This window comes from Globicephala melas, chromosome 2 (assembly GCF_963455315.2).
Source record: "Globicephala melas chromosome 2, mGloMel1.2, whole genome shotgun sequence".
NCBI lineage: Eukaryota > Metazoa > Chordata > Mammalia > Artiodactyla > Delphinidae > Globicephala > Globicephala melas.
In genome coordinates, this window is record NC_083315.2 from 100,602,287 (window position 1) to 100,623,458 (window position 21,172).

General features: G+C 39.5%; 1 protein-coding gene across 1 annotated transcript in view; it reads right to left on the reverse strand.

Moving 5' to 3' along the window:
- Positions 1-2,073: 2,073 nt before the first annotated feature.
- Positions 2,074-21,172, reverse strand: part of TTC5 (tetratricopeptide repeat domain 5) — a 39,916-nt gene continuing 20,817 nt past the window's right edge. Inside the window, exon 12 of the transcript XR_009563057.1 lies at positions 2,074-5,941. The gene's annotated coding sequence lies outside the window, so the exon portion shown is untranslated. The remainder of the gene's footprint in view (positions 5,942-21,172) is intronic.

Here is a 21,172-nt window from a genome sequence, read left to right on the forward strand (position 1 = left end):
CATGGGACTGTTGTCCAGTAACTCCTTTGCTTGGGGCATATACCCACCCATTCTTTCCCATGTCCCCTCTGTCTAATGTTAGCTGCCCCCACAGCCACTCCCTTCTACCATTTCTTCATCCTGAGCTTTCCAGTTTTCTGGTGACAACCAAAAAGTTCTGTTTCCTGCCTTCTGCTTTTTCACTAAGAAATACCATTTAAATTTTGATGAAATATCTAAGAATTAGCAGTGATTTATGGGAGAGAACTAGGTTAGGGGCTGTGTGAGGTGGTGGTGGAATGTGTAAAGAGGCAAAGCAAAGCATGTATTCAAGTATTATCATCTCCATTAGGCCTAGCACAGTGTCTAGCAGAAAGTAAGTGCTTCATAATTATTATTGTTGGCTAAATGCATAGTAATATTTATTGCTTTTTTATGCCAGAGTTCACAAAATTCTCTTGTTGGCTCACAATCAGAAGACATAAAATAGAATATAAACAGGATCAAAGAATTAGCAGAGTAGGAATGGAGATGGCAGGGTAGGAGGACACGGAACTCACCTCCCCCCACAAACACATAGAAAATCCATCTGTATGTGGAACAATTCTTACTGAAAACTAACTGGGAACTAGCAGAAAGCTTGCTTGCTTCCAAAGCAGGGTGGGGGAATTCCCTGGTGGCTCAGTGGTTAAGACTCCTTGCTTTCACTGCTGAGGGTCTGGGTTCAATCACTGGTTGGGGAACTAAGATCCCACAAGCCATGCAGTGTGGCAAATAAATAAAGAAATAAAATAAAACAAAGCAGGTGGAAAGGACAGATTGAGACCATGTGGCTGGCTGACTGGTTCCCTGGCGACTGCCCTGGCATGTACCCCAGCCTGAGCCAACTAAACACTCCGGCATCATTTGCCTTACATTGCAGCTCCACACTGGAATGAGGGCTTCCATAACCAAGGAAAAATCTTGGCCATGAGATGCTGTGGTGGCTCAAACCCTAAGCAGAGTCTGAACAGGGAGGCGCCAACAATTGCTGGTGACCACAGGCAGCACATCAGAGCCAGACCACATCTCTGTTGGTGGCTAGACCGCCATACCCCATGGCCCACTCTTACCAAATACCCACACTGCCCTCTCTTGCTCTAACACTGCTCCTCCCTGAGGCTGAGGGTGCTGGTGTTGGGAGGGGGAAGAGCATACACTTAAAGAGATCAGAGCCAGCTAGGACCAGACCCTCATGGTTTCAAATCCAGAAACTTGGGACCTGACTCCACCCCAATAGAGCAGTGACAGCCACAAAGCAGAGGGGAAGAACCACGTCACACCTGGCTCAGGCCCTAGCCCTCCCATGTCCAGCCCCACCTCCTGCCAAGGTGAGAGCTGCCAGCACACCCTGAGGAAAGATGTGACGTCAAATCCAGCTCTCCCACCAAAGCCACTGGGCACAAACAGACTGTATAGTGTTGCTCCTATATAAGGACCCACTTCAAGGCCAACATAGTTAACTGCTTCATCTAATTTCATAGAGTCAGAGAAAGATAAGCAAAATGAGAAGACAGGAATTTGTCTCAACTGAAAGAGCAAGAGAAAACCCCTGAAAAAAACAACTAATGAAACAAGTAAATAATTTGCTAAATAAAGAACTCAAAACATTAGTAATAAGAATGCTAACTGAATTAGGGAATAGATAAACACAGTAAGAATTTTTTTTAATTAATTAATTAATTTATTTATTTTTGCCTGTGTTGGGTCTTCGTTTCTGTGCGAGCGCTTTCTCTAGTTGCGGCAAGCGGGGGCCACTCTTCATCGCGGTGCGCGGGCCTCTCACTATCGTGGCCTCTCTTGTTGCGGAGCACAGGCTCCAGACGCACAGTCTCAATAGTTGTGGCTCACGGGCCTAGTTGCTCCGCGGCATGTGGGATCTTCCCAGACCAGGGCTCGAACCTGTGTCCCGTGCATTGGCAGGCAGATTCTCAACCACTGCACCACCAGAGAAGCCCCCTGTCTTTTTTTTTTTTTTTTTTGCCTCTCCAAGAACTATATTTTGGTTTCACTGATAACTGCACTAAATTACTTGTTTTTATTTGAAGAACTTCTGTTTTAAAAGTAGAACTACACTGAAATATCATCTCTCATATATTTTATTGGTAAGAATTCAAAATTTCACAACATACTCTCTTGACCAGACTAGAGGCACCCTCATATACTGCAACTGAGAATGCAAAATGCAACAACTATTATAGAAGTGCAGTTAGCAGTGTCTGTAAAATTATACACACCATTGACCCTTGTACTTAGCCATTTTACTTAGAAGCATAGGGGGAAAAAACACAGTTAGACATATATTGGTAAGAGTTGAAGCTGGGTAGTAAATGCGTGGAGGGGAGCATGTGGACATTTTCTTATCTTTTGTACATTTCTTCAGTGTTCAATTACTAAAAAGTTCAAAAATGACTCCTGCTTTTAACTGTATTTATACCTTCTTTGTATTGTACAGCTTATTTTGTTGTCCTATTACAAGCTTCTTGAGTCGAAGTCCCCGTTGATTTGAAATCATTTCATGACAATATATTACTACATTCCTTTGTCAGATGGTCATTGAATACTAATTATTTTCCAGTTCCTAAACTAGAAGTTAGAAATACATGATACTATAGTTCCTGACTTCACAGGATATACATATGTTCTAAGGCAGAAAGCAGATACCTTAACAAGTAACTAAAGTAAAATTGTACCTCTTTTACCACAGAGGAAGTAGAGAGTGGTATGAATACATTATGGAAGGTTTTAATATTATATAAAAAATGTATGCAAGGTTTCAGCTGATACATAAAGGATGAGCCAGAGTTAGCCAGGTTAGCTGATAGATAGAGACATTTTTAATCAGAAAAAAAAAGCGCACCAGTGTCTTAAAGAGGTAAAATTTGGTGAAGGTGTGAATTGAACTAAATGAAATGTAATATGGCTTAAACCTGGAGTATGTGGGATTTATCTAGACAAGAAATATTACATAGTTTTTGAATTTCTCCTAAGAAAAGTAAAAAGCTATTGGGAAGAAAGCACTGCATCATTAAGGGAGTAGCATGATAAGACAGACATGGGACATATAGAAATCAAATCACAAACTTGTCAAGGTACCATATCAATCGTTGCAGTAAATGCAAGTTAATTGAACACTCCAAACAAAGTGAAGAGATGATCAGAGTAGAAAAACAGAAGATCCTATTTTATGCTCTCAGTTTTATGCCGTCAACAGACTTTAGATTCCACATCTTCTCAGCCATCAGTCTTGCTGACATGCAGCAACTTCAGATTCAGCACCAGCTTTGAAAGCAACAACCTACCTTCCATAGTATTCTTCACTAATTCTCATTATTGTGTAAAGTCTAATCTTTATAATTAATCCCTCATTCCATGTCACTCCTAGTAGTTCAGCTACCCTTACCAAATCCAAACTGTTACATATGCTGTGTTCAAGAACAAAATTGTCCAAAAACCCTCCTTCTTCTAGTATCCTCATTGGTTTTAAGCTAGATTCACAGAGAAAGCCAGAGAAAATTTCTTTAGTTTCTGCCCTTTTAATTTTTATCCTTTATTTCTTTATAATTTTTATCCTTTTATTCTTTTATTCTTCTTCAGTTGTTTTTCCCTAATTTCTTTTGTAGAACACTAAACTTACATTTTTTTCTTTATTTTAACATGGTATTTATGACTAAAAAATGTTCTTTGGAAGTTTGATATGTACTTTATTTGTATTATTCAGTTCTAAATGTTTTTGTCATTGTCATTATGTTTTTTTTAACTCATGACTTATTTACAAAGCTCTTTTTCTTATTTCCAAAGACACAGGGTTCTTTTTTTTTGGAAGGGGAAGAGGGTTGGGTAAGGGAGGACTATTTATCATTTCATATTTTTATTGCATTGTAATTAGATAATGCATTGTATAATAACAGAGTTTCTGGTATTTATTGAGACTCTAAGGCCTGTATGTTAATCATGTTTTTGTAAATGTTACATGAATTCCCGGAAAGAGCACACACTATTTAATTTTGGGGTGTTGGTGTTCCTTAGATGAATCTTTGCAAATCTTTTTCTACAACAGTTGTTGGAGGACTGGTTGATTTGTACGTTATTGAGAAAATGTGTTTAAACAGCAGCTTAGGCTAAGAGAATCTGCATAGTCACTGGAAATTAAGAAAAAGGTGAAAAGTAGGCATTTTTATTAATGCTTACATTACCATTGTTGTTTTGTTGTTGTTGGCAGGTGATTTATAGAAAAGATGGAGGCATGGCTGTGTGAATTGGAAGTGCTGACTAATACATTCAAAGGAAGAAGGTAACATTTTTCCTCTTAAAGCAGGCATTTTTAGAGTGCAATCAGGTTAGAACATTAATCTGAATCAATGTTTTAAAGTTTAATTCATTGTGAAACATTTTTATTGCAGGTGAACTAGGAAATGAACTGTCAGTCCAAGTGGCAAAACCTGTGATGTGAGCAGATTGCCTTATCTAATTAGCCAGAAATAGCTATCCCCCTAGACCACAGATAAAGGAGTGGTGATCTGGTTCAGGGAAAATCCTGAGTAAATGTTTCTGTGTAAATTTTTCTTTCCCCTTTCTTTTTGGGTATGTGTGCCTTACTAATGAGATTTAGGTAAAACAGGCACAAAGAAAGGCCAGTCTCAATCTGCCTTACTTGAGAGCTAGTTCATAATATATTCACATATTTCCTTTCTTTTCCTTTAGAGTAAGGAAAAGCCATGCAATCTCTTTGCACAATAATTATTTTAGTTGCTTCAGTGCAGACTTATTTTTCTCCATTTATGAAAGCCTATGTGAAATGAGAGATGATGAGATGCAAGGGAGAAGTAATTTTGGCAGCCTGACCCATATTCCAGTGACTATGCACTAGCTTCGCGGTTGTTGAGGGTATGAGGCAGTGGCAGTAGCATCGAGGCTTTTCCACCTTAAAATCTTGCTGCTGGGGTCTATTCTGGAACCCAGAAACTCCAGTAGTAGCCCCCAAGTCCTACTTCTCTAGCTCTTCCAATGATTTTGTAAGCATCTAATGCACTGTGCTAAGTCTGCTTAATAAACTCAGTGGTTTCTGTTTTCTTCGTTGAAGGCCAATCAATATAATTATATGCTGACAAGATGAAAAAGTTAGTAGAGATAGTTACATAATAATGTAAAAACAAATTCCTAATTTAAGTGTGCTTTCCAGCACTAGTATTTTCAGTCTAAGATACACTTTCTCCTTTCAACTTCCTTTTGGTGGTGGTAGATGAATAAAAGGCGAAAGTTAAACTTTTATTGATGGCTTCACAATCTTAGCAGAATTACAAGGCAAAAAACAAAGTTAGGCAAATCAAGAATAGGCTAGCGATTAGTAGCCACAAAAAGGCTATGAGGGAAGGGAAAAAACCTGGAACCTCTAGACCTAAACATTTTCTTTAATAACAAAGTAACTTTTAAAGAGATAGTAAATGTAAATTTGTATACATCTTCTCCCTGCATTGGCAGTGTAAATTACCAGAGTAAAATATAAAAATACAAACATGATATTTTAGTAAATGCAAGATGTTGGGTGTGTATGTATATATGTATGTATTTAACAAAAAAAAATCAGAAAGAAAAAGATAAAATGTCAATTAAGTTATACCAGCAATCATACAGACAGACTACATCAACCCATGATCCATGTCACAGTTCCAAACTTATTCGGATGTTGGTCCTTCTAACTCCAGCATAAGTTGTGCATATTTACCTCACAGTATAACTAATAGCATTAAACATAATTCACAACAAAAAGGTACACTGATCTTTACAAAATTAATCATCATAACAGGAGCATATAAGAAAGACTGTCAAATTGCTCAGTGGATTTTATTGGCATCTGAGAGTACATTCAAGAAGTTCCCATGAATTAGGTTTCCACGGCTGCTTTTTCCTCCTCGTTTTCAATCTGGATACATGCATCCAAAAATCACCACGCAAAACAGTAATAGGGAAGACACAGGGAGAGAAGAGGGTTATTTCAGCTCTCTCGTCAATTCTGCTTTAACTATTTTGTTTAAAAGCTCATTTGAAAAGCAAGCTTTCATTGGTCATTGTTTAAATTTGGAAACATGTCTATAAAGAGTCTGATCATGTTCAAAAGATAGCATCTACCAAGAACTTCTTCCATTTGGCAACAGAGTCCAGTGATCACATTTTCCCAGGCCCTTATCAATATACAAAAATCTTCACATAAAACAGTTCATATAGAAAATTGTACTTATCTATCTAAGTTACTATTCACTAATTTATGCCTTTATCTATGTCTTCACCTTAATAATACGTAGGATCAAACATCATCATTCTTATTCTGATCAAAATTGTGGTGATAATCCTTCTAAAATCAATTATTTAATACTCATTGTAAAGAAGCAATCACATAATAATTAAACAAAACTTGGAATTTCTCTTGATTCACAAAAATTATGAGCAGTGAGGAAAACAAGTTTCTAGAGGCTTGAATTAGTATAAGAACCAATGTAGGATTGGGAGGATGGCGGAAGATTAAGACGCGGAGATCACCTTCCTCCCACACCAGAAATACATCTACACGTGGAACAACTCCTACAGAACACCTACTGAACGCTGGCATAAGACCTCAGACCTCCCAAAAGGCAAGAAAGTCCCCACGTACTTGGGTAGGGCAAAAGAAAAAAGAATAAACAGAGACAAAAGAATAGGGACGGCACCTGCACCAGTGGGAGGGAGCTGTGAAGGAGGAAAAGTTTCCACACACTAGGAAGCCCCTTCGCGGGCGGAGACTGCGGGTGGTGGAGGGGGAAAGCTTCGGAGCCGCAGAGGAGAGCGCAGCAACAGGGATGCGGAAGGCAAAGCGGAGAGATTCCCGTACAGAGGATCGGTGCTGACCAGCACTTACCAGCCCAAAAGGCTTGTCTGCTCACCCACTGGGGCGGGCGGGGCTGGGAGCTGAGGCTCGGGCTTCGGTCAAGCGCAGGGAGAGGACTGGGGTTGGCAGAGTGAACACAGCCTGCAGGGGGTTAATGCCCCACGGCTAGCCGGGAGGGAGTCCGGGGAAAAGTCTGGACCTGCCGAAGAGGCAAGAGACTTTTTCTTACCTCTTTGTTTCCTGGTGCGCGAGGAGAGGGGATAAAGAGCTCTGCTTAAAGGAGCTCCAGAGACGGGCGCGAGCCGCAGCTAACAGCGCAGACCCCAGAGACACCAAGGCTGCTGCTGCCGCCCCCAAGAAGCCTGTGTGCGAGCACAGGTCACTATCCGCACCTCCCTTCCGGGTACCCTGTGCAGCCCGCCACTGCCAGGGTCCCGGGATCCAGGGTCAACTCCTCCGGGAGAACGCACGGCGCGCCTCAGGCTACTGCAACGTCAGGCCAGCCTCTGCCGCCGCAGGCTCGCCCCACACTCACTCCGTACCCCTCCCTCCCCCCCGGTCTGAGTGAGTCAGAGCCCCCGAATCAGCGGCTCCTTTAACCCCGTCCTGTTTGAGCGAAGAACAGACGCCCTTCAACGACCTACACGCAGAGGCGGGGCCAAATCCAAAGCTGAGCCCCTGGGAGCTGTGAGAACAAAGAAGAGAAAGGGAAATCTCTCCCAGAAGCCTCAGAAGCAGCGGATTAAATCTCCACAATCAACTTGATGTACCCTGCATCTGTGGAATACATGAATAGACAACGAATCATCCCAAATTGAGGAGGTGGACTTTGAGAGCAAGATTTATGATTTTTTCCCCTTTTCCTCTTTTTGTGAGTGTGTATGTATATGCTTCTGTGTGAGATTTTGTCTGTATAGCTTTGCTTCCACCATTTGTCCTAGGGTTCTATCCGTCCGTCTTTCTTTCTTTCTTTCTGCTTTTTCTCCCTTTTTTTCTGAGCCGTGTGGATGAAAGGCTCTTGGTGCTACAGCCAGGAGTCAGTGATGTGCCTCTGAGGTGGGAGAGCCAACTTCAGGACACTGGTCCACAAGAGACCTCCCAGCTCCACATAATATCAAATGGCGAAAATCTCCCAGAGATCTCCATCTCAACACCAACACCCAGCTTCACTCAACGACCAGCAAGCTACAGTGCTGGACACCCTATGCCAAACAACTAGCAAGACAGGAACACAACCCCACACATTAGCAGAGTGGCTGCCTAAAATCATAATAAGTCCACAGACACCCCAAAACACACCACCAGACGTGGACCTGCCCACCAGAAAGACAAGATCCAGCCTCATCCACCGGAACACAGGCACTAGTCCCCTCCACCAGGAAGCCTACACAACCCACTGAACCAACTTTAGCCACTGGGCACAGACACCAAAGACAACGGGAACTACGAACCTGCAGCCTGTAAAAAGGAGACCCCAAACACAGTAAGATAAGCAAAATGAGAAGAAAGAAAAGCACACAGCAGATGAAGGAGCAAGATAAAAACCCACCACACCTAACAAATGAAGAGGAAATAGGCAGTTTACCTGAAAAAGAATTCAGAATAATGATAGTAAAGATGATCCAAAATCTTGGAAATAGAATAGACAAAATGCAAGAAACATTTAACAAGGACCTAGAAGAACTAAAGATGAAACAAACAACGATGAACAACACAATAAATGAAATTAAAAATACTCTAGATGGGATCAACAGCAGAATAACTGAGGCAGAAGAACGGATAAGTGACCTGGAAGATAAAATAGTGGAAATAACTACTGCAGAGCAGAATAAAGAAAAAAGAATGAAAAGAACTGAGGACAGTCTCAGAGACCTCTGGGACAACATTAAATGCACCAACATTCGAATTATAGGGGTTCCAGAAGAAGAGAAAAAGAAGGGGACTGAGAAAATATTTGAAGAGATTATAGTTGAAAACTTCCCTAATATGGGAAAGGAAATAGTTAATCAAGTCCAGGAAGCACAGTGAGTCCCATACAGGATAAATCCAAGGAGAAACACGCCAAGACACATATTAATCAAACTGTCAAAAATTAAATACAAAGAAAACATATTAAAAGCAGCAAGGGAAAAACAACAAATAACACATAAGGGAATCCCCATAAGGTTAACAGCTGATCTTTCAGCAGAAACTCTGCAAGCCAGAAGGGACTGGCAGGACATATTTAAAGTGTTGAAGGAGAAAAACCTACAACCAAGATTACTCTACCCAGCAAGGATCTCATTCAGATTTGATGGAGAAATTAAAACCTTTACAGACAAGCAAAAGCTGAGAGAGTTCAGCACCACCAAACCAGCTTTACAACAAATGCTAAAGGATCGTCTCTAGGCAAGAAACACAAGAGAAGGAAAAGACCTACAATAACAAACCCAAAACAATTAAGGAAATGGGAATAGGAACATACATATCGATAATTACCTTAAATGTAAATGGATTAAATGCTCCCAGCAAAAGACACAGACTGGCTGAATGGTTACAAAAACAAGACCCATATATATGCTGTCTACAAGAGACCCACTTCAGACCTAGAGACACATACAGACTGAAAGTGACGGGATGGAAAAAGATATTCCATGCAAATGGAAACCAGAAGAAAGCTGGAGTAGCAAATCTCATATCAGATAAAATAGACTTTAAAATAAAGACTGTTGGAAGAGACAAAGAAGGACACTACATAATGATCAAGCGATCGATCCAAGAAGAAGATATAACAATTGTAAATATTTATGCACCCAACATAGAAGCACCTCAATACATAAGGCAAATACTAACAGCCATAAAAGGGGAAATTGACAGTAACACATTCATAGTAGGGGACTTTAACACCCCACTTTCACCAATGGACAGATCATCCAAAATGAAAATAAATAAGGAAACACAAGCTTTAAATGATACATTAAACAAGATGGACTTAATTGATATTTATAGGACATTCCATCCAAAAACAACAGAAAACACATTTTTCTCAAGTGCTCATGGAACATTCTCCAGGATAGATCATATCTTGGTTCACAAATCAAGCCTTGGTAAATTTAAGAAAATTGAAATTGTATCAAGTATCTTTTCCAACCACAATGCTATGAGACTAGATACCAATTACAGGAAAAGATCTGTAAAAAATACAAACACATGAGGGCTAAACAATACACTACTTAATAACAAAGTGATCACTGAAGAAATCAAAGAGGAAATCAAAAAATACCTAGAAACAAATGACAATGGAGACACGACAACCCAAAACCTATGGGATGCAGCAAAAGCAGTTCTAAGAGGGAAGTTTATAGCAATACAATGCTACCTTAAGAAACAGGAAACATCTCGAATAAACAACCTAAACTTGCACCTAAAGCAATTAGAGAAAAAGAACAAAAAACCCCAAAGTTAGCAGAAGGAAAGAAATCATAAAGATCAGATCAGAAATAAATGAAAAAAAATGATGGAAACGATAGCAAAGATCAATAAAACTAAAAGCTGGTTCTTTGAGAAGATAAACAAAATTGATAAACCATTAGCCAGACTCATCAAGAAAACGAGGGAGAAGACTCAAATCAATAGAATTAGAAATGAAAAAGGAAAAGTACCAACTGACACTGCAGAAATACAAAAGATCATGAGAGATTACTACAAGCAACTCTATGCCAATAAAATGGACAACCTGGAAGAAATGGACAAATTCTTAGAAATGCACAACCTGCCAAGACTGAATCAGGAAGAAATAGAACATATGAACAGACCAATCACAAGCACTGAAATTGAAACTGTGATTAAAAATCTTCCAACAAACAAAAGCCCAGGACCAGATGGCTTCGCAGGTGAATTATATCAAACACTTAGAGAATAGCTAACACCTATCCTCCTCAAACTCTTCCAAAATATAGCAGAGGGAGGAACACTCCCAAACTCATTCTACGAGACCACCATCACCCTAATACCGAAACCAGACAAGGATGTCACAAAGAAAGAAAACTACAGGCCAATATCACTGACGAACATAGATGCAAAAATACTCAACAAAATACTAGAAAACAGAATCCAACTGCACATTAAAAGGATCATACACCATGATCAAGTGGGGTTTATTCCAGGAATGCAAGGATTCTTCAATATATGCAAATCAATCAACATGATACACCATATTAACAAATTGAAGGAGAAAACCCATATGGTCATCTCAATAGATGCAGAGAAAGCCTTTGACAAAATTCAACACCCATTTATGATAAAAAACCCTCCAGAAAGTAGGCATAGAGGGAACTTTCCTCAACATAATAAAGGCCATATATGACAAACCCACAGCCAACATCGTCCTCAATGGTGAAAAACTGAAAGCACTTCCACTAAGATCAGGAACAAGACAAGGTGGCTCACTCTCACCACTCTTATTCAACATAGTTCTGGAAGTTTTAGCCACAGCAATCAGAGAAGAAAAGGAAATAAAAGGAATCCAAATCGGAAAAGAAGAAGTAAAGCTGTCACTGATTGCAAATGACATTATACTATACATAGAGAATCCTAAAGATGCTATCAGAAAACTACTAGAGCTAATCAATGAATTTGGTAAAGTAGCAGGATACAAAATTAATGCACAGAAATCTCTGGCATTTCTATATACTAATGATGAAAAAATCTGAAAGTGAAATCAAGAAAACACTCCCATTTACCACTGCCACAAAAAGAATAAAATATCTAGGAATAAACCTACCTAAGGAGACAAAAGACCTATATGCAGAAAATTATAAGACACTGACGAAAGAAATTAAAGATGATACAAATAGATGGAGAGATATACCATATTCTTGGATTGGAAGAATCAACATTGTGAAAATGACTCTACTACCCAAAGCAATCTACAGATTCAATGCAGTCCCTATCAAATTACCAATGGCATTTTTTACAGAAGTAGAACAAAAAAATCTTTAAATTTGTATGGAGACATAAAAGACCCCAAAGAGCAAAAGTAGTCTTGTGGGGAAAAAAATGGAGCTGAAGGAATCAGACTCCCTGACTTCAGATTACACTACAAAGCTACAGTAATCAAGACAATATGGTACTGGCACATATAGAAATATAGATCAATGGAACAGGATAGAAAGCCTAGATATAAACCCATGCAACTATGGTCCACTAATCTATGACACGGGAGGCAAGGATATATAATGGAGAAAAGGCAGTCTCTTCAATAAGTGGTGCTGGGCAACCTGGATAGCTACATGTAAAATAATGAAAGTAGAGGGGCTTCCCTGGTGGCGCAGTGGTTGAGAGTCCGCCTGCCGATGCAGGGGACACGGGTTCGTGGCCCGGTCCGGGCAGATCCCACGTGCCCTGGAGCAGCTGGGCCCGTGAGCCATGGCCACTGGGCCTGCGCGTCCGGAGCCTGTGCTCCGCGGTGGGAGAGGTCACAGCAGTGAGAGGCCCGCGTACCGCAAAAAAAAAAAAAAAAAGAAGAAAGTAGAACAGCCCCTAACACCATACACAAAAATAAACTCAAAATGGATTAGAGACCTAAATGTAAGACCAGACACTATAAAACTCTTAGAGGAAAACATAGGAAGAACACTCTTTTACATAAATCAGAGCAAGATCTTTTTTGATCCACCTCCTAGAGTAATGGAAATAAAAACAAAAATTAACAAATGGGACCTAATGAAACTTAAAAGCTTTTGCAAAGCAAAGGAACCTACAAACAAGACGAAAAGACAACCCTCAGAATGGGAGAAAATATTTGCAAAAGAATCAATGGACTAAGGATTAATCTCCAAAATATATAAACAGCTCAATATTAAAAAAACAAACAACCCAATCAAAAAATGGGCAGAAGGCCTAAATAGACATTTCTCCAAAGAGGACATACAGATGGCCGAGAAGCACATGAAAAGCTGCTCAACATCACTAATTATTAGAGAAATGCAAATCAAAACTACAATGAGGTATCACCTCACACCAGTTAGAATGGGCATCATCAGAAAATCTACAAACAACAAATACTGGAGAGGGTGTGGAGAAAAGGGACCCCTCTTGCACTGTTGGTGGGAATGTAAATTGATACGGCCACTATGGAGAACAGTATGGAGATTCCTTAAAAAACTAAACATAGAATTACCATACGATCCCAAAATCCCACTATTGGGCCTATACCCAGGGAAAACCATAATTCAAAAAGACACATGTACCCCAATGTTCATTGCTGCACTATTTACAATAGCCAGGTCATGGAAGCAACCTAAATGCCCTTTGACAGATGAATGGACAAAGAAGATGTGGTACATATATACAATGGAATATTACTCAGCCATAAAAAGGAACGAAATTGGGTCACTTGTTGAGACGTGGATGGATCTAGAGACTGTCATACAGAGTGAAGTAAGTCAGAAAGAGAAAAACAAATATTGTATATTAACGCATATATGTGGAACCTAGGAAAATTGTACAGATGAACCGGTTTGCAGGGCAGAATTGAGACACAGATGTAGAGAACAAACGTATGGACAACAAGGGGGGAAAGCCGCGGGCGGGGGGTGATGAATTGGGAGATTGGGATTGACCTGTATACACTGATGTGTATAAAATGGATGACTAATAAGAAACTGCTCTATAGAAAAATAAATAAAATGAAATTCAAATAAATGTTAAAAAAGACCATACAACACTGAATACAAGTGAGAGTATATTAGTTCATTAAATGAGAAAAAATAAATATGAAATCAAATGACCTTCCCCATCTTCCTTTCAAAAAAAATAAATAAAAACTAATATTGTAAAGTTCCATATTTTAAAGTTACATACACAGAAACAAACTCAAAGTTTTCATTTAAAACTTGGAAAATATATTATTTAGAAATGTTATGGAAATTCAATATTTGCTATATTTTAAGTTGTTATAATTTTAATCATATTACATATTTTTTCTTAGAACATAAAGAAAATAATGAATTTTTCACCAAAATCTATAGAGATGCCTCCAAATTCCTTCATGTTTATTCTACTGTCAGACAAACATCATTTTCTTATGTATCATTTTCTAAGCATTGCCTTAAGGGACAGCAAATCTGTTCAGCCAATAATTCTCCATAATACCTTGTGGAAATTTACTTACTCTAATTTAGTTCCTCCTCCCAGAATTGTTCAAGAAGATGAATATATTTATAGCTTTGAAATTTTATGAACTCTAGAAGGTTGGTTCTACATCAATACAACCTGTCAATATTATGCTGATTCTTTTCTCTCTTCAGCTCTTTAAACACACTGTTCCCAGGCAATCTTCTCTATCCTTGATAACAGTACTTACCATAACCACTAACTCAATGTCTTCCTCGGTTTAATAATATTTTTCTCATATTTCTTATAATAACATATGCCCTCATTTTAAGGTTTGACTTTGGCAGCTTATTTCTTCCTAGAGACTTGGAGGATAACTAATGTTAAAATAAACTATCACACTGGTTATGTCCTTGTATCTGAGCAACTAGACATCTAACAGAAGTGCTTTACTTGGATTAATGGATTAACACAGTTTTATCCTCAATTATACATTTTTCTTTAAAACAGGCAAGTATAAACATTAAGTATATGAAAAACTACGTTTAAAAATTAAATCTAAACACCTAAGAAGAATAGGCACTTTACACACTAACCTTAACTATTACAATTTTAGTCCTTCCTGCATTATCTCTTCCTGGGTTTAAATAAGAACACATAATTCCTTTCACTTTCTTACTTTGACAAAAGAACCCCACAAAACAGCCTGGTCTAGTGTCAAAAGCAGTAAACTTAGTGTCAGTAGACCCAGATTAAGCCCAGATTTACCATTCATTAGCTGTATCACCCTATTCATCTTAAAACTCTCATATTGCTATATCCAGTACTAGAGTAGGTGTTCAGTCAACATTTATGAACTTAATCAGGAACTGAGTCTAGCAGAAACCAGTGAAGAAGTAAAAGAGACCTCCTCTTTGCTTGCCAAATTATGAATTGGGCTACAGCAATAAGCAAGTAAATAAAAGAAAAGGTATAGCCATCCCTCCCAACTGTTCAACCACCCGGCAGAGCAGAGGAAATGGCCTGCGCCAGGGAAGAAGCACAAAGAGAAGCAAAGCTGGACAGGGCGAAAAGACTGGTAGGCTTACACCCTGACTAAGATTCATAATCCCCTGGGATGCGTAGTTTTCCCTGCCCACACCGGTAAACCACATACTCTCACATCTAGTGGGGCCATACCCTCAAGTCCCAGCATTCTGGATCTACTTCTACATTCATCTGATGGAATTCTGGTTAACATCTTCTACAGCCATCCTGCCCTGACCAAAGAGAAGCAGGACTATAGTCATTTTGTTTACCTTCTTTATCCATATAAACACATAAAATACATGAACAAACATGTAAGAACCTGATCTTCTAAATATAAACAACAACAACAAAATGTGTTCAGAGAATTGTAAGCAACATCAGAATGTTTACTCATTCAATATTTATTGAGTGTGTACTATAAGTAGACATCATGGTAGAGTTAGGGACACATTCTAGAAAGACACAGAAGAGTTCACAATCTCTTGGGAGATATATATAATAATTTACAAATCACTTATATATTACATAGTGATAACAAATATATACATATGGTTGCTTTATCTAGAATGCAGTTCTCAAAGAACACTGTTGAAAGTATAGACAGATTTCTGTGTCTTTCTTGGTCTTGTCTCAAGACATAGCCTTGTAAGCAAGTTTATCTGTAGGATAACAGCTACCTATCATTCAGTATAAAAGTCACAATTCAACCCTCAAACAAGTGTTTTCCAACCTGTACCATAATTGTGGCGTGGTCAAAGAGTGTTGGTAATAAGGCACTCAAAGCCAAGTCTACTATTGCATTGCTTCTCCAAAGGTGAGCTTGTACAAGGACAATTTCCTTTAGCATTATCCATTTGTTAAAAAAGAGGTCACACAAATGTGCTTGTGTTTGCCAGAGATATATTTATTCTCTATCATAGCTTTAAAACCGTACTAAAAATAATTTTTAAATGTCATTTAAAAATATAACCCAAAAAGCCAACCTGAAAAGGCTACATACTCTTATGATTCCAAGTATATGACTTTCTGGAAAAGGCAAAACTATGGAAATAGTAAAAAGATCAGTGGTTGTCAAGGGCTAGGAGAGAAGGAAAGAATGAATAGGTGGAGCACACAGGATTTTTAGGGCAGTGAAACTACTCTGTATGATACTCTAATGGTGGGTACAAGTCATCATACATTTGTCAAAACCCATAGAATGTACAACATCAAGAGTGAACCTTAATGTAATCTGTGGAATTTGGGTGATAATGATGTGTCAATGTGAGTTCATTGACTGTAACAAATGCACCCTTCTGATGCAGGATGTTGATGGTGGGGGAGCAAGTGTGTGTGTGTGTGTGTGTGTGTGTGTGTGTGTGTGTGTGTGTGTGAGGGCAAAAGGTATATGGGAACTCTCCGTACTTTCCACTCAGTCTTGCTGTGAACCTAAAACTGCCCTAAAAAATAAAGCCTAATTAAAAAATATTTTTAGGGTTTCCCTGGTGGCACAGTGGTTAAGAACCCGCCTGCCAGTGCAGAGGACACAGGTTCGAGCCCTGTTCCGGGAAGATCCCACATGCCACAGAGCAACTAAGCCCGTGCGCCACAACTACTGAGCCTGCGCTCTAGAGCCTGCAAACCACAACTACTGAGCCTGCGTGCCACAACTATTGAAGCCCACATGCCTAGAGCCCGTGCTCCACAATAAGAGAAACCACCGCAATGAGAAGCCCGCGCGCTACAACGAAGAGTAGCCCCCGCTTGCCACAACTTGAGAAAGCCCGCACCCGGCAACCAAGACCCAAAGCAGCCAAATAAATAAATAAATAAACAAAATTTTTCCAAATAAATAAAATAAGAATACTTAAAAAAAATGTAACCCAATAATGATTATTGTCAAAAACTGTACAACTAGTGTTTTTTTCCCCTTTGGGCAGTGACAAACCGAAGCAGACACAGCAAGTTTTCCACAAGGTTTTTTGCTATAGAGGAGTCTGTGCACCAAAATGTCAAGGCTCACACTCCTCAAATGATAAGTTTTTCATTTACTCCCATCATTCACCGGGCCCATTTTGGAATCTCAGCCAGAAATCTCCCTCTCTGCTAGCAGGAACAAAAAGCTCCAGGCCACACACAATAGTTGGTAAAATCTAGAAGAAGTTGGCACTGTTCAAGCTGCCTCAGTGAAACCAATGCTCTAAGGATCCCTATACCCCCAGGCCGAATCCAAAGATAAGTTGTTTTAACATATTAGAAAAAAAAGTTGAAGGAGAGTCATAACAGAAAAACCTAGGGTCCCCAGGCACCAGTTTCAGACTCTCTGCAGCAGCTCTGCTTTGGTTGATTAAAGCAGGAGTTGGAGGCCCCTGAGAGCCAATTAAAAAAGGAAGTTAGGATGAGGGAGGGAGAAATGATTCCAGCAACTACCAATTAAAAGTGAATGGATCCCACAGAACGAAGGGATGGTGATTCAAACTGTTGCATCAGCCAAGTTCCAGCACCAGCTCCAAAAAGCAAAGGGGAGGGGTGAAGGAGGGGGGCAGAGGTGTCCCACACTCTGGCAAGCTTCCACTGCTTATCTCAAGTGAATACACACCTGACAATTAAAGCGCAAGTGGAATCTCTTGATTAGCCATGCACAAAACCCCAAGACCATGCCATAGGAGGGACAGGACCTGTAGGCAGGGAAACATGCCCAAAAGTTTGGCAGGATGCTGCTGACACAACAGACCTGCTGCCAGTTCAGAACTGCTCTGTCAAATCAGATCACACATCACTCAGAACAATACTACTTCCATCACTATCCCTCCCCTCCATCCTGTACTTGTAAAATACCTGATGATTTTCAAGCATGTTCACAAATACTACTTCAGTGATTGTCACAAACAAAATCCCTGTGGGTTCTGTCGGGTATGTATTAGTATTTTCATCTAGGAATTTTTAAAAGTTAATGCTGAAGTTCAAGAGATCTAAGAGCATAAAAGCAGTATTATTTGTATATTTTAAGTGATATGCCACTAAGCTTATATATACATAGAATATCTCTTGAACAAAATGTAAGAAAATGGAGCGGTTACTACAGCAAAGGAACTAGGGGTCAGGAATGGAAATGAGGCTTTCTTTTTTGTGTTAGCTTTTTTGTAATTTTACACTATTGTATATATAATTTCCTGAAATTAAATGAAAAAGAAAGTTACAATTAGGGAGCAGAAAACCACAATCCAATTCTCTCTCCGTATAATGCTGCCTCCCATGTTGGGTAAACAGGACAGAACAGTTTTCTTTCTCCTGTATCTTGCCACTTATTCCCCATTCCATCACCACCATCCACATGTACGTATACACACACAACTTTCTGTGAGAATTTCCCCATGATTGCCTGGTCAATGCAAATCTGCCAGGAGCTGAGGGTGTGCTGAAAACCAACCAAGTGACAGGGAAATTGAAAATGTGATTTTGGCTTATAGGAAGAGTGATCCTAAATGATACATTTCACTTAGAAAAAAAATAGCATTTTTGTTCAAATATTTTGAGAAAACAGAAAAATAAGCTAGCACTTCAGCATGAAGGATCAATATTAGAAAGAATGAAGGCCACAAAATCTGCCAGTATTGGGAACGTGGTTCCCTAATACTCTACAGCCTGGCAAGTCACTGACAAAAAGGGAAGAACTTCTTTTCCTGGAGATCAAGGGAGATTTCTTGGCCTGATACAGAGACAGGTTCCCACAAAAAAAAGGTGAGAGGCTATATGACACAATGGGAAATGTGGCTATGCACATCTAAAGATAAAATATATAAATTAAGCTAATGGAGTACTGGAAGACACTGCCTCTCAGGTCACACTCAGCACTGATACCCTGACTCTACAAATCACAGATGTAGGTAGATCAGTAAGTAGAGAAGGAAAATGCTAACAGAATCCTGACACCAAGAGGCAGTCATTACCACGGACTAAAGTAGGAGACTACCATGGGAACAGAATGCATACTCTTTTAAAATGTATTCAATGGTTCCATGTGAATTATTGAGCACTTGTGCCAGGTACTGAGCTAGGATTTAAGACCACTAAGATGAGTACCTTCGAAAAGTTCACAGCCTATAGGAAACTGGCAAATAATTAAAACACAGTAAGTGCTCTGAGAGTATAGAGACAGGCACATCAAAATCGAATATGCTCAGGACGGTTTTACAAAAGAGGTAATGTTTAAGCTGAATCTCAAAGGGCAATCAGGAGCTCTGCAGGAGTGAAGACAACACATTTCAAGCAGAAGGAATCACACGTGCAAAAGTGCTGAGGTATGAAAGAGCATGGAAATTTCCAGATATTAAAAATATGCTGGGGTTGCCATGCATTAGGATTATAAGAAGAGGGCAGAAATGAGGTAATATAGATAAGCAGACCAAAACGTGATGGCTGTGGCCCATGTGAAGGAGTGTCTTACTGGAATTAAAGAATTGCTGAGGGTTTTTAAACAAGGAAATTATATGATCAGATTTGTTTTGAGAAAGGTGAAACTGTTGGCAGCACTTCCCACTTCTGAAACAGCAGAAGAGCACATTAGCATAACAGGCAGAGTACAAGCTCTAGAGTCAGGAGGACTGGGTTCAAATTCCAGCTCTAATACAGCTGGAATTCCAGCATAATTGAGTCCTGCTTATCTCTACTTGTCATGTACCACCTGTAGGACATGTATGAGTTCATTTAATCCTCATAACAATCCTACAAGGTAGGTAGTAATATTACCTCCATTTTATAGATGGAGACCCTGAATCTCAGAGAGGTAAGAAACTCACTCATATGGGCTTCCCTGGTGGCGCAGTGATTGAGAGTTCGCCTGCCGATGCAGGGGACGCGGTCCGGGAGGATCCCACGTGCCTCGGAGCGGCTGGGCCCGTGAGCCATGGCCGCTGGGCCTGTGCGTCCAGAGCCTGTGCCCCGCAACGGGAGATGCTACAACAGTGAGAGGCCCGTGTACCGCAAAAAAGAAAAAAAAAAAAGAAACTCACCCATAGCCTTTGAAGCACAATAACAGTAAAAATTTCAAATCATGGCTCTACTACTTACAAACTTATAAATTTGGACAATACTACTATTATGATCATTATTACTCAAAAGTGAAAAAAGTTAGAGAAAGTAAGATTTCAACTATAGGGAAAACAAAGACCACCATTGCCACAGTCAGGCAAGAAATACAGAATTACTGAACTAAGACAATATGAATGGACAGAAAATAAATGAAGAGATATTTAGGAGACATGATCAACATAACAGCCATGTGACACACTGGGGGATATTAGACATGAAGAAAGAATCAGAGATGACTTCCCAAGTTTCTGGCCTAGATAACTGAATACATGGTGATGTCAGCTGCTAATACAGAGACAACAGAGGTGGCTGCTAGAGATAATGAGTTCTATTTTAGATACGTTGGATTTAAAACGTCTATGGCACATATAGCCTAGTAAGCAGGTGTAAACTTATCACTAGTGCTAGGCAAAAAGATCTGGAAATATAAATTTAGGAAAATTAGTAATTTGGTAAGTGAACACATGGCTATGAATGAAATGGCTCAATGAAAATGTTTTGAGGAAGAAAAGCAGTAGGCCATGGGTAGAACTCCTAAGGCCACCACCATTTAAAGAGAGGATGAGGAAGAAGTGTCCATATAGGAAGTAGGATTCAATAAGATTCTGACTTCTCCACCAGGGCTACGCACATCATATCCACTGATCAAAAACCGTTTGTGCTTTGGCAATTACCTGGGTTCACTATGTTCACGGTTACCCTCTCATACTCAACACCCTAGGTCTTTATCCCTTCAGTTCTTCCCCTAATCACTGTAATTAGGCCTCTTTTCCTCCCATGTAGAACCAAGTTATAACCTTCAACTTCTGCTCTACTCTTGGAGTATCCTCCTACCAGTTCTACATGTTGGTTTGTACTGTGCCAACCTGCTAAGCTGGAACTACATAAGGTCTTTTTTATATAATAAATATATTATCATATAAGACTTTGCATGAGGTCTAATTTATATAATAAATCCCTTATCCCATAACTCATAAAGGTTCTGCTCCCCTGATTGAACCATGACTGATATATTCCATCCCCGTTTCCTAATTCTGACCTCCATGGCCCACCCCCCACCCAAGTATTGTGATAAAGAATAGCACAATTTCCACTATC